Raw genomic sequence first — 6,519 nt, forward strand, 5'->3', positions numbered from 1 at the left:
CATTAATGTTGACTAAAACTATCCAGTTATGATGCTTAACTTTAATTTCAGGAGTTTGCTTATCACAGGAGCACTTCCACCCTTTATTGGTCTGTGTAGTAGACTGGTGGGAAAATAAAATTTTGAAGTTTAAGCTTATGTATATTGATTCATTCATCAACCAAACTTAAATTAATAGTTCTCATGTTAAATATTAAAATGTGATTAATTTAGATTAATTAATTACAAAGCTTCTAATTAATTCGATTAGTTTTTTTTAATCGAGTCCCACCCCTAAAACATATATATATATATATATATATATATATATATATATATATATATATATATAGTTCCTCTACCAGAGACCTGGAAGCTTGGGGGTCATGCGCAGTATCTTACCTGTTCCCTGGATTGCGCTCTTCTAGACAGAGATCTCAGATGTCATTCCAGGAATCTGCTGGAGCCACTCCCTCAGTTTCAGGGTCACTGCCTCGAGTGTTCTGATTGCCATGGGGACCACTGTTACCTTCATCTTCCACATCCTTTACAGCTCGTCTCCAAGCTCTTGGTATTTATCGAGCTTCTCGTGTTCCTTCTTCGTAATGTTGCCTTCACTTGGTATTGCAACGTCTATCACCACGACCTTCTTCCTTTGCTTGTCCACCACTACAGTATCTTGTTGGTTAGCCATCTCAAGTTTGTCTGTCTGTATCTGGAAGTCCCACAGGATCTTAGCTCTCTTGTTCTCAACCACCCTTGACAGGGTATCCCATTTTGACCTCCGGACTTCCAGATCATACTTGGCACAGATGTTCCTGTATACTATGCCAGCCACTTGGTTATGGCGTTCCATGTATGCCCTGCCTGCTAGCATCTTGCACCCTGCTGTTACGTGCTGGATTGTCTCAGGGGCATCTCTGCACAGTCTGCACCTGGGGTCTTGCCTGTTGTGGTAGACTCCAGCCTCTATTGAGGCTGTTGTGCTCAGAGCTTGTTCCTGTGCTGCCATGATTAGTGCCTCTGAGCTGTCTGTCAGTCTAGTTTTGTCCAGCCATTGGCAGGATTTTTCTATGTCAGCCACTTCTTCTATCTGCCGGTAGTACATGCCGTGCAGAGGCCTGTCCTTCCATGATGGTTCCTGTTCTTCTGCCTCTTCTTTCTCGGGTTTCTGCTGCCTGAGGTACACACTAAGCACTTGATCCTTTGTGGCCAGCTTTCTGATGTATTCATGGATCTTTGTTTCATCTAGGATAGTGGTTCTGACCCTCACCCTCCATGCATGGTAAAGAGCTTTCTTGTCTTGACATTGTACTTGTAGCTGTCCTCAGTGTCTGCAATGTTGCCTTCTGGTAGTGCAATCCCCTCAGTTCTGACTACTTTTCATCTCTTAGTTACCATCTAACTGCACTTCTCCTGTCTGAATGACATTCCGATATCATTGCTGAAGATCCTGGTGATATGGATCAGTGAATTCATATCTCGTTCACTCTTGGCATACATCTTGATGTCATCCATGTACAGGAGGTGGCTGATGTTCTCTCCATTCCATAGTCGGTATCCATAGCCGATATCCATAGCCAGTCTTGTTGATGATCTGGCTGAGGGGATTCAGGCCTATGCGGAACAGCAGTGGGGACAGACCATCTCCTTGGTAAATCCTGCACTTGATGCTGACTTGTGCAGTTGGCTTGAAGTTGGTCTCTAGTGTTGTTCTCCACATCCCCACTGAGTTCTTGATGAAGGCTCCTAGGCTCCTGTTGATCTTGTGCAATTCTAGGCATTCCAGGATCCATGTGTGTGGCATCAAGTCATAGCCTTTCTTATAGTCAATCCAGGCGGTGCACAGGTTGGTCAGTCTGGCCTTACAGTCTTTATCTACCAGTAGCTGATGTTTTGCGCAATTCCTTTCTGGGCCTCGCTTATGTATGGTGCCTGCTCATCTTATCTGCTATGATGCCTGACAGGAGTTGTATGACAGGAGTTCTATGCTGTACAGATTATGCTGACAGATTATGGACCGGTAGACTGGTCCGTTTGGGGGTTCTTAGCGATCAGGACTGTCCGACCTTCAATCAGCCATTCTGGGTATGTCTTTGCCTCTAGCAGCTGGTTCATTTGTGCTGCCAGGCACTTGCAGAGTGCAGTTAGCTTCTTTAGCCAGTAGGTGTGTATCATATCGTGACTGAAAGGTGGTGCAATCCAGGACATGTTACCATGAAGAAGCGTCTCTGCTTGCCTAACATTGAACTTTTAGCTGTGAGTATGCGCCCACGGACTGGAACATGCTCTGTGATCCGCATGGGGATGACATCAACTGCATCACAGACTACATAAATTTCTGTGAGCACACTATCATCCCAACCAGAACTGTGCACTGTTTTCCCAACAACAAGCCCTGGATCACAAGTGACCTTAAGGCCCTACAGAATGAAAAGAAGAGGGTCTCCAGGTCTGGGAACAAGGACGAGCTGAGAAGGACACAGCGTGAACTGAAGGCAGGGCTGAGAAGGTGTAAAGATGCATACAGGGATAAACTGGAGACCAAACTCCAGCTGAATAACACCAAAGAAGTGTGGAGGGGGATGAAGCTGATCACAGGCCTCAATCCAAGAGATCAGCAGCAACAGCGGGGCAGCTTGGATGGAGCCAATGAGCTGAGTCAGTTTTTCAACAGATTCAGTACCGGACCCCCTGTTGCCCGTCCTCACACAGCACCAATCCCAACACCTCCTCAGCCATCAAACAATCCACCACTCCAAACTCGGAAACGGGGTCCAGAGTGGAGCGTTTCAGAAATGCACCGGCTTGCGTTCTCGTGTAAACACTTGAAACCGGGGTGATTTGAAAACGCTCGACTCGCACATGCGCACTATGGTTGCGACGGCCACAGTTTGTCGCGCACACACAAATTGATAAACAGTACTCGCGGATTCACGAGTGCTTCTTATGCTTTTCTTGTGTTTTTACCGTTTTGTAATTCAGCATTGTGCACACCAGCGATCCAACCTCATCGTCAGTCCACACAAAACCTCTCACATTGGCCGTTTTGTAAGTAATGAGCAATTTGCCGCACTACCTACTGTGTCACTCCACGCATGCGCGTCTTGCATAAACAAACTTTGCAAAGAGAAAACCAACGCCAACTTGTGGCCTGGCATGGGAACTACATCGTTTTCATCGTTTCCATCGTTTCACGTCATTGTGTAAACGCGGATCGTTTCTGAAACGCCATCGTGTAAACGAAAGGCTGAAACGCATCAAAACGCATCAAAACGACACCGTTTCCAGTGAAAACGGCTTTGTGTAAACGGCACCTAAGTGTGGGGAGGAGTCGGAGTACAGGGAGCTGGTGAGGAGCTTTGTGGAGTGGTACAGCAGAAATCACCTACTTCTCAATGTCAGCAAGACAAAAGAGATGGTGGTAGACTTCTGGAGGAATAAAACTGCGACCAAGTCCATTAACATCATGGGAGAGGATGTGGAAATGGTGGACAGCTACAGGTACCTGGGCATTCACCTGAATGACAGACTGGACTGGAAGACCAACAATGATGCTGTGTATAGGAAGGGGATGAGCAGACTCTACTTTCTAAGGAAACTCAGATCCTTTAATGTATGCAGCAAGATATTGGAGATCTTCTACCAGTCTGTGATTGCAAGTGCCATCTACTCTGCTGTTGTCTGCTGAGGGGGCAGCATCAGTGCCAGAGATGCCAGCAGGATCAACAAACTCATTCGCAAGGCTGGAACTATCGTAGGTCAGAAATTGGAGACGTTTGAGTCAATGAAGGACAGAAGGTCACTGAACAAACTTATGGCTGTCTATTATGGACAACCCATCTCACCCACTCTACTCCACATTGCTGAGGCAGCAGTGCTCCTTCTCCCTCAGACTGAGGCCCTGTTTACACAAAACTGTTTCAAAATGAAAATGGCGTAATTTTGATGCGTTTCGGCCTCCTGTTTACACAACAACAGTGTCATTTTGATGCGTTTCGCCCTTCCGTTTACACGACAACAGAGTGAAAACGATGGGTTTCGGAAACAGTGTCCAGAGTGGAGCATTTCAGAAACGCAACGGCTTGCCTTCTCATGTAAACGCTTGAAACCGGGGTGATCTGAAAACAAATGACTCGCACATATGCACTATGGTTCCGACTGCCACAGTTTTCCATGCATACGCATGTTGATAAACAGTACTTACAGATTCACGAGTGCTTCGTGTGCTTTTCTTGTGTTTTTATTCAGCGTTGTGTACAGCAGCCATCCAACCTCGTAGTCAGTCCACACAAAACCTCTCACATTGGCCATTTTGTAAGCAATGAACAATTTGCCGCACTTCCTACTGTGTCCCTCCAAGCACGCGCGTCTTGCGTAAACAAGCTTTGCACAGAAAAAAAAACAACGCCAACTTGTGGCCTGGCATGGGAACTACATCGTTTTCATCGTTTCACGTGTCACCGTGTAAATGATGAAAAAAACGATGTTTCTGAAATGCTATCGTGTAAACGGAAGGCTGAAACACATCAAAACAACACCATTTTCCAGTGGAAATGGTGTCGTGGAAACGGGGCCTGATTCAACCTCGCTGCCATAAAGAACACTTCAGGAAATCATTCTTACCGTTCTCCATAAAACTGTATAATAACTCTTCTTTCTCTGACAGGTGAACACACTTGTCAGGACATAAGATCCAACATACAAATTTTGTATAATATCCTCTTGCTGCTGTCTTCTGGATTCTTTTTGTACATACTCTGATTTATAGTGTATATATATTACATATTATATTATTTAGCAATGCTGTTTGCACTACTCTCTTGTATGTAAGTTTTTAAAATTTTTTTTTATCTATTTCGTTTCTATATGTATAGTTTTAGTACTCATCGTTGGCACTCTCACTTTGATGTTTAGTTACTGTAGATTGTATTTTTCTCCCTGCTGTTACACAATAATTTCCCTTGCGGGATCTATCTATCTATCTATCTATCTATCTATCTATCTATCTATCTATCTATCTATCTATCTATCTATCTATCTATCTATCTATCTATCTATCTATCTATCTATCTACCTATCTACCTATCTATCTATCTATCTATCTATCTCAGGGCCTAGTGCTGTCCAGCTCTCCATATGTGAGACTCTTTCCTTTATGTCTGGCACTATGATTGTTACTGGAGCCTGTTCAGGAAGGTTGCTGTGGTCTGCTCCTACATCCACTAACCACTGAGCTGAGATGTTGTGTGATGCATCCTTCTCCCATATGCTCTTCCAGTATTGCTCCCTTTCCAGCCTTGGTGGGGGTGCTGTTCTCATATTATTGCCCTGCAACTGAGAGTATAACTTGGATGGTTCAGTAGAGAACATCTGGTTTATTCTCCTGGCTTCTATCTCTCTGGCATACCTCTTCAGGCAGTTAGCCAAAGCTTTGAGTCTTTGCTTAGCAATCTCTAAGGCCCCAGGTATGGATAGTCTGTTGTACTTCTTAGGCACCGCGTTCTTCATCACGCCTGTCTTCTGCACCTCTGATAGCTGGCTAACTTCCCTCCATGCTGCCTTGATCTTAGCCTCTAGTCGTCCATGGAGGGTACTGCTCCTTATTGCTGTTCATCTTATAGCCAAGCATCTCATGCTGCCATGGTATATATCAACTGATTGGTTTCAGTGATGGTCGTTGTAGGGATTGTCTGTAGTGCTGCATTCGCATCTTCTAGTAGACTTTCAGAGGGCACTTCACGTAGTCTTGGTAGTCAGTGTTGAGGGGTCCAGTTCTCCTTCTTAGCCATGATCTTATCCTTCAGGTCAGTTGCTCTTGTATTCAGTGTATTCAATTGGTACCCAATCTCAGAGTGTGGGGATGATTCTTCCCAAAAGGTATAAATAAAGGCACTTCTGAGTCAAAACTATATGTCCCAAATGCCACACATTAACATTCAGCTGTAGATGTACATGAGAAATTGCTCAAAAATAGACTATTGGCATATTAAATAATAATGCTCCTCAAATAAATATTTTTCCTTCATAACAAAAGACTCACAGCCGTGCTATTAAATTAAATGTAAACAGAAAAGATACAGAGCAAAAATAGCAAAAAGATGACTTATTGTTTAAAAAGCCAGTTTCCAGTGAAGTAGACTTCACCAAAGTGAAGCAAAAACAGTTGGCCTCAAAGTTGGAATCACCTCTTTAAATAGTTGAGGTAGGACTACATCTGCAGAGGACCCTGAGGGCTTCTGATGACCAGTAACCTCAAAAAAAAAAGGTAAAGTCACAGGCTCAAACTAATAGAAAGCAGCAGAACAGAGGAACGGTGAATGATGGGTCAATGGCACAAGATCATATCTGTGCTCTCACATTAGCCACTTTATCCACAAAGAAATTTAGAAAGTTTTCACATGTCTCAAATGAAGGTTCAATGCAGGGATTCTCAAATCCAGGCCTCATGGGCCAGTGTCCTGCAGGTTTTAGATGTGTCCCTGATCCAACACACCTGAATCAAACGGCTGAATTACCTCCTCAGTATGCAGTCAAGTT

This window comes from Archocentrus centrarchus, chromosome 20, assembly GCF_007364275.1.
Source record: "Archocentrus centrarchus isolate MPI-CPG fArcCen1 chromosome 20, fArcCen1, whole genome shotgun sequence".
Classification (NCBI taxonomy): Eukaryota; Metazoa; Chordata; class Actinopteri; order Cichliformes; family Cichlidae; genus Archocentrus; species Archocentrus centrarchus.